This window comes from Cyrtonyx montezumae, unplaced genomic scaffold (genome assembly GCF_038088225.1).
Source record: "Cyrtonyx montezumae isolate F1298 unplaced genomic scaffold, pur_monq_1.0 scaffold_2, whole genome shotgun sequence".
NCBI lineage: Eukaryota > Metazoa > Chordata > Aves > Galliformes > Odontophoridae > Cyrtonyx > Cyrtonyx montezumae.
The window spans coordinates 41,405,013-41,413,784 of NW_027071936.1; positions in this window are offsets into that span (position 1 = coordinate 41,405,013).

The window sequence follows — 8,772 nt, forward strand, 5'->3', positions numbered from 1 at the left end:
AACTGGAGGCGTTAGTTCTGCAAATGCATATCCATGTGCTTGCCCATATGACTATTCATAATGTGTGGAAGTTAAACATGAACAAAAGTGCTGGCAGGACTGGGGTATAAGTGAAACATTACAATCCCTCAAATAGAAATTTCAAATAGAGCCTGCTACTTCGCCTTGAAAGTCATGACTTTGGAGCCAACTCTAACAAAGGTAAGTTCTGATATTCACAAGTAAAAAACATGACATGGTTTTTACAGTTTATGCAACTCCAGGAGGATTTGAGATGTATTAGTACTTGTAAAAGGAGTGCTAGCAGGCATCTTTTCTGTGTTTAATTAATATAATGGTCACCTTTGATGTAACCTGCTGGGATGATCCTATATGTAGGAATTCAAGTCTCTCAGTCACAGGGATCTATATGGACAACTGCTTCCACAGGATGCCTTAAGGCTCTTGTCAGGAAAAATATTATAAAATGCAGAATACTGAAAAATTTTATTATTATGAAATTCATTAGATTTCTGGAATATTAATTCATATATGTTTTAAACACACTAGATTCACCTCCTGAAATTCTTCTAGCAGTTTTTAAATGCCCAGCCCCTGCCTTTCTTTATTCCCACTTATTGCAACGTTCTCCTGTTAAAGGCACACCTCACCCACAGTAGATTAAACCTCTGCTAATAAGCATCTAGTGACTTTTCTAAGACTTTACTTAGAATGTTACTCTTGTACATACAGGAGAAAGACTGACCAGAATCTAAAATATCAAAGCACTGAATATTTTTTTTAGATATTTGTTACTGAATAATGTTCTATTCTACTTTCTGATGAGGCTGGTGGAACTCACACCACCTCAAATCAAAGCAAAGAAACTTAAAAAAAAGATCAATTTATGACATTACTCCAAGACAAATGCCAAATGTGTAGTACCATATCACTGAGCAAATTTGTAGTAACATACCACTGAATATATTTGTTTATAATGGAAACTTAAGATTATTCTAGCCTACATAAATGCAAATGTTGTTTGTAAATCTCAAAAGTTAACAACAAATCTCAAAAGTAATCAAAGAATTTACTAATCTTTTATCCCCAAAAATGGGACTCTTCAGTTATAATATTATTAACAAATTAAGAATTACATAACTTTCATTACTATAATTTTATGCTTTACTATTTAGTTTTATCAGTTTACAAAATGAGTACTTTTGCTGTTTCAAATGTTTCCTTTACAGTATTTTTTTTTAAGATTGCCTGGTTTTAATTATCATTTTTAAATTATCATTTTTACATTATCTGAATTAATCATCTAAAAATTAATTGTCCAGTCCTTCTATGATTGTGTATACATATTTATACATGGAATCTTCAAGAATACATAATCTCTTTCTCAGCTGATTTGTATTTTCTGTTGTTGGGAGAATATTCGGGTTTTATTTTAAGATCTTACTATTAGAAATTTCCAGAGGTATTACATTAGCAATAATTTCCCGTGCTGGAAAATGCCTGCAGAAATGATAAGAAGGTTGCTGTTTTATTTACTGTTTTTCATCAGTAATAGGGCTGTATCTCTTAGCCCATGGTTACTATGTTTCCACAACAGCCTCTTGGGCAAGCTACTAGCAAAAGCTGAAATCATAAAACTGTAGTCATAGAACACCTCAGGTCGGCAGGGACCCACAGGGATCATCAAGTCCAACTCTGGGCTCTGCACATGACTATCAAAAATTCAAACCCTGTGTCTGAATGTCCAAATGTTCCTTGAACTCCAGCAGTTCATCCATGGGCATCCCATTGCATGCCCACTATCTTCTAATGAAGAGTATTTTCCTAACACCCAAGCTGACCCTCCCTTGCTCCTTAGGTCTTATCATCAGAGAGCAGAGATCAGCATCACCACTCTTCTCCCTATGAGGAGCTGTGGGCTGCCATGAGGTCTCCCCTCAGCCTCCTCTTCTCTGAGCCCAACAAACCGAGTGACCTGAGCTGCTCCTTATACTCTTGCCTTCTAAAGCCTTCAACATCTTCATAGCCCATCTATTTTTGTTCTCTTCAAAACCAGACAAAATTTAAAATAAAACAAGCAAACAAACAAATAAATAAAGTCTTGCCAAACTAGACCAGTCCTAGAACTTCATTGCTCAACTAACAGTAAGTATTAATGACTTTTAAGATAAAATTAAGCCCCAAACCTTTCTCTACTGATTAACACTGAAGCATTTGAGAGAAGGGGCCTAGCCAATGACTTTTAAGTAAAAAGATCACAAGAGCCCTTTCACGTGCCTAAACTCAGCATCTTCAAAAGATAAACACTAAACCCTTTGTGAACTTCTCCTAAGAAAAGATGTAGGGTTCTTCATTCATTTGTATCTTAATCAAATTATAGCTGTGCACAAGAGTTGCATAACCACAGTAAAGGCTGCTGCTGTGCAGACCTGTATGGTTTCTGATGGACTGCACTGACCCTGAAAAGCTGGCATGTCTGCCTGAAGAAACCAGCTCTTGTCTCAGAACAAGGCTAGAACAAGGTTAGCAATAGCAAAAAAAGTCATTTCAGCAGTGTAAAAAGTATTTAAGACAACACAAAAACTAATTAATTAAGTGCTGAATATTCTGAAAATAATAACTGGCATGTGGAAGAACAAACATCTTACACAATGCCCAACTTATGTGTGTGCATGTGTGCATCTGTGATCCCAAGCCAGACAGCACAATTCTTAGCTTGCAATTTTATTTTCAGTATGAACAGTCTGGATAGCATTAGAAAAGCTAGCAGCTTAGCAGTTCAGCAAATTTTCCAGGAGGTTGTTCTGCTTGTAAAAACTAAAAGTCATATGAACGTTAAATAGCAGTGCCCATGATGCTACTTTAGTGTCTACCAAGTGGCACAGAAGATCAGACAACATACCTGCTGCTTGCAGTGGTCCACTCATTAAAACTGCACAACTGTGCTTTCAGGACAGTTTGGTTCACACAGCAACTGGAACTGCAGCTGTGGGGACAGGTCATCTTCTCTCCCAAATGGAGATCTGGTGAAATCCAGTTTTTCAGTTTTTTATTTCTGAGCCTTGAGAAAGCCCTATAAGTTTATAACTTTTAATTCTACCCATAGTGAACTCAGGCCATCTCAATAAACTTTTAATATGACCTCCTCCCCTTAGTCACTTTCTTCCCTGGCCATTTCTGATAAATCTGAAAGGCATGCCCAACTTCTGACCAAGAAGGGGTGTCACATAGGTAATTAGGAATTCCCTAAACATGTTTCTCTGACTAAGAAGTACTGAACATCAGCAACAGAGAAAAAAAGCATATTTAGTTACAAAAATATCTCATATTTGTTCTTTAGCAAAATGGTCACCTCTTTCAGCATTTTAATCACCCATTACTTGAAGTGAAACAAGATAATTTTCCCCGTATTTGTTTCTAAATCAAATACTTTTTCTAATTTTACAGAAAAAAACATAGCCTCATCTCCAACCGTGATGTGAATAAATCCCAGGGAAAATTCCATAAAACCCTAGATTCTATTATAATCTGGGCTATCTATGTGCTTAAAAACAAACAAACCCTAAATCCAAAATTCAGGCCCCCAAAACTCCAGATGCTGCAAATAACTTGTCTAGTTATCACCAAAAAGATTTTTCATTCTTTCCTAATATTGCGTGTGTGATTGCATTCGTGTGTGTGTGTGTGTGTGTGTGTGTTATGCGCATGTGTGTGAGCACAGACCACAGTATTTCCTGGATTGCTTTTCAGCATCTACTATCCAAAAGGATGGCTTATTTCTGGGTGGCCCAGTCATTGTTGTTATGGCTGGATCACAATTAGGAACAATTTTGTCCTCCCTTGCTTTCTCACAAGCTCTGGTGGCAATGACAGGAACTTGAGTTCAAAGTGTCTGCACAGAAGCTGGATCTAGCCAGAAACCATTTCTTACTTGCCTCAGGGGAAGAAGGGAGCCAGCACAGATTCAGTTGTAAAGGACCAAATTGAGCAAACAGGTTCCTATTTGAAATGCAATTATCTAGGAAGTTATATGAAAGACATCTCACATCTTCTGGTGCTAATCATGCATAGTTTTAAAAATCTATCGTTCTATGCACAGCAGAACTTCCAGCTAGAGCAAGAGGCAAAAATCAACCTTGAAGATATGCCATAAGATCTGCTTAGAACTATTTGGCATCGTCTACTGATTTAGGCAGGGATCTCTACTCCCAAAGCCTGCACATAGAGAATATTACAAACTTAATGAAATTTGATATTTTTCAGATACTTATGAAAACCTGTCACAAATGACTTCTTGTTGTGTTACATAGCATTTGCATTTACATTCCCTCTGAATGTCAGTAGGGTTTTTACTTCAAGTGAAACTCTCCAGCAGCAATACTAGCCATCCTAACTCACACTTAGGATACTTAAAGATGAACTGGATATCGACAGACTGGTCTCTTTTTGACATGATGTTAAAAGATATCTTTGAAAATCCTAAGAGTAAAAGTCTGAAAGAGAAAAGTCATGTTCTTCCAGCCATGTGACATTTCTCATTCTCCCCTATGAGGAAAGGCTGGGTGATCTGGGCCTATTCAGCCTTGAGAAAAGAAGACTGAGGGGGGATCTTATTAATGTTTATAAATATCTTAAGTGGGGGAGCCAAAAGACATGGGCAATCTCTTTTCAGCAGTCTGTGGGGACAGGACAAGGGGAAATGGCCATAAACTGGAACATAGGAAGTTCCGCACCAATACATGAAGGAAATTCTTCACAGTGAGGGTGATGGAGCACTGGTACAGGCTGCCGAAGGAGGCTGTGGATTCTCCTTCTCAGGAGATATTCAAGACCTGCCTGGACACCTACTTGCGCAGCCTGCTGTAGGGAGCCTACTTTGCAGAGCGGTTGGACTTGATGATCTCTAGAGGCCCCTTCCAATCCCTACAATTCTGTGATTCTTTGATAAGCTTGTGGGTTTGTTTTGTGTTGGGTTTGTTGTTGTTGTTGTTTTTTGAGGCGACTTACTAATTCTAGTTGCTAAGTATAGCTGAGTATTGACTTTGTAGTCTTCTAAGCAGGAGAGCTAAAACATCACAAGGCACGTGTCACTTTCTCTGAAATTCCTCACAGCCATAAAGAGAAATGAAAACAGTCTCCAAAGCAATAGAACCGTTACACTATCTTAGAATCATAGAATGGCCTCATTGAAAAGGACCTCAAAGATAATCTAGTTTCAACCCCTCTGCCATGGGTGGTCACCAACCACTAGACCAGGGTGCCCAGAGCCACATCCAGCCTTGCCTTGAATGTCCCCAGGGCTGGGGTTTCCACAACCTCACTGTGCAAAAAACTGTTCAAAACTGTCCTTAAAAATTGGTTTTCTGATGGAACTACAAAACCTGCCACAAACTGCAGACAATTAATCAACAGCCAGGAATTTTAGTAATACATTTAAAAGGATGTTTTAGTCCAGGCAGGTGTAAATGGATGAATTGTACAGAGCTGAAAAACTTACTTCACCCCTGAAAGATGTCAGTGGGCTCACCACTGGACTGCAATGTTTCCTATAAAAGTTGCGACAGTTATTAAACCAAAACTTGGGAATGGGAGAAAAATGAGCTCAGAGATCAAACAGATCAAACTCAGTTTTCAGAATAAGGACTCCACTGTGTATTATTTTATTTTGAGATATAATTTTACTCTCTAAATAGATAGATGTGATAGATGTACGAGTGTGTACCATTTGAAATTTTGTCACAACCTACACATAGATCTCAGAAAGCACCTCTGAAAAAGCAGAGAGGTGTTCAACTGTAAAATGCACAATGGGATCAGCAATGTGATAACACTATCATAACTACTTCAAGAGTTAAAGTAATTTCTAATTGCCTTTCACTCTACCTGTTCCTATAGCTCTGTAAGGTAGGCTTTGGAAACAAACTGAAAAAACATCCCAGAAAGCTATGTCATACAATGACAGTTGTGTTCTGTTAACAGGTTCAAAGCTTGAAAGCTAACATTCAGTTGGGGAAATTGATAAAACAATGAGTCTGACTCTTTCTGAAAGAGGTTATCACAGTTTATTCATACTACTATTTTTTTCTCCCCTTTCTCCCACAAAGGACAGAAGATCAAACAAAATAATGTTCACAGGCTTGACTGTCTGGATCTAAACTAAAGCACATTTGGAGAAGCCTGTGCAAAAGAGAGTAGATAGATGCCTTCCAAGTGAATGTGAGCTGTATTCAGAGGATTTCTTGGTTTAAAGTTGATCAGACTGATATAAAGCATATTATGCATATTATATACATACAAAGCATATTATGCATACAAAGACAGCATAAAAACAAGTACATGCTGGACAAAAGGCCATTTAGAAGCACACACTAAGCTAGATGAAAAGGCCAGGATATAGAAGAGTTAATTTTAGCGTGAATTCTGAAACAAATTCTGAAACAGTACCAAACATCAAAGAGAAACTGCTGGCAGTTTGGAGTGTGATAGTCCCTCAAATTAACTGAACATATCCCAAAAATATAACTGTGTATTACAATGACTGTTATTCTTATCCTTGGGTTTAGACTTGAGCCACAAAGGATTCCTCATGGCACCTATGCTTAATATAAGTATCGATGCATGAAGACAGCCTGAATTATTTTGCAACAGAGTACCCATTCTGATGGGAAATATCTCAACACTTAGATGGACTGAAAACCTTTCTAAAAGAAAAGGAAAAAAAAAATAGAGGCTGTAACCAGTGAGTAGTTTTTTTTCACATCTGTCAGCTTTTCAGATTACTAGCAGTGTTTTGTATTATAGCTAAAAGTAAAATGACTTGGTGACCCCAGATATTTGGATAATTCTTGAGGCTGATGTGGTTCAAAGTCATGGAACTAATTTGTCTGGATAACAGCTTTACAAAGGTTCAGAAAAGTCTAGACATTTTCACTGTGGGAAAAAAAGATGCACAATCGCTTTTATACTGACTTGAAAAATAATATCCCGCAGTCATTCTGTCATACTGCGAATTGTACTTCTAAAGTCAACAGCAGATAAACTAAAGCAGTTGAAAATAGCTATGTTTGTAAAACACTAGGTTTCAAGGGAGATGGAAACAGCCTTTGATTCGACTTTGCTGTGTGATGGCACAGCAAAGAAAAAGATCAGATATCTGCAGCATTAGAGGCTTTACATGAGTTATTAAATAAGCAAATTTTTATCTAATTATCTAATCAAAAAGTCAGCTACTCCTCAAAGAATGAGGTAACTGCACATCACACTAAGGCTGAGGCAGAAGAGCCGTGAGATTCATGAAAAGTCAGAGCAGCTTCCAGCAGCATCACACAGCTTGTCTAACTGGAGAGAGGAGAAAAAGAAGAGGAAAGAAACAAACATTTCATCTGGGTTCAACATCAGTGTCTCTCGCTACAGCTACAATTTTAGCTTCAAATTAAGTTTTCAAACCTAGTTTTAATATACTTTGGCCTTACTCCATCCTAGCCTGCCAAACTAAGTTTCAAAACTGGTTTAACTGGAACCATGTTCAAACATTGCTGCCAAGCTGTTTAAGCTCCAGAACAGGAGGGAAGGAAGAGTCAGCTTTATTTTTTATTTTTATTTTTAAGAAAGAAAATATTTAATTCTTTATCTCTGATCCAAAAATTCGGTTATGTATAATCAAAAGCCTGAAATCCCTTCAAAATTATGAGCTTTGCTATAAAAGTTCTTTGAATTTACTACAGATTGCACCCACATGGCAAAAATTATTTCCATAAACATACTTTTTAGTAGAACAAAAAGCTTTTCAGCTGTGCTAAGATAAAAAATATGACTGCAATTATTCATCCTGCAGTAACACCCAGCTCACAAATAAGGCCAGCACAAAAACTTAATCTGAGAAAAAACAACAGTATGAAAAGGCAGAGGTAAAACAACCAAATACAAGTAAAGTATGTGGGATGGTGGCTTCAGCTGTCTTCCTAGTGATGTGTCATCCATTTTCCTGACTCAGTCAGCTCCACTATACCATTGCTATGAGTACATTCAAACAAGAACGTTTGCCTTTCAAACCTTGCTCAGTTGATTCAGGACAGGAACTGGGCTTATTCGCTCTGCAATTCAAGTTCAGCTGCCTGCTTCCTGCAGGAATACTCTTTCAGTCAACTCCTTGCCCAAGAAGAACCCAATAGGATTGCTCTCTACCTAAATTCTTACAGGTTTCTTTCTTTGGTGCTTTTTAGGTTATGCAGATCCAACATTTTGCATTGCACAGCAAATGCAACCCTTATAAAAATAACTTCATGCTTTGTTTTTGACGATGCTCCATCAGTTGAACATCTACAGTCAGTCTGGAATAAAAGGTTCTTTTCTTTGAGAGACATTTCACTAGAGCATTCATATTTACCAGGAGCACTCCACTGGAGGAGCTTTTATCGTCTTAGACTTTACAGTGCCATACTTTGCTCATTTTTGATGGGCTACTGCCAAGATAAGCAGAGATAGGTAATCAAACACTGCTAGAATCTTACTTTTAATTCCTACTATTCCCATCAACAAAGAATAAGCCCTCCATCAGTCCCAGAACTTGAAAAGCAGCAGTGAGACACACTTGGACCAAGACTAGATGCAGAACTAAGAACGTAATCAGAAAGAACAACATAGGCATGTACAAGTGAAACCACCTGTATATCACAATCAGTGAAGTGATCTGACTGCAGCAGGTATAGGCAGAGACAAGCCATCCTCGGTATATTTACACCAACATTTTTGTCCAGATCAGATGCTTATTTT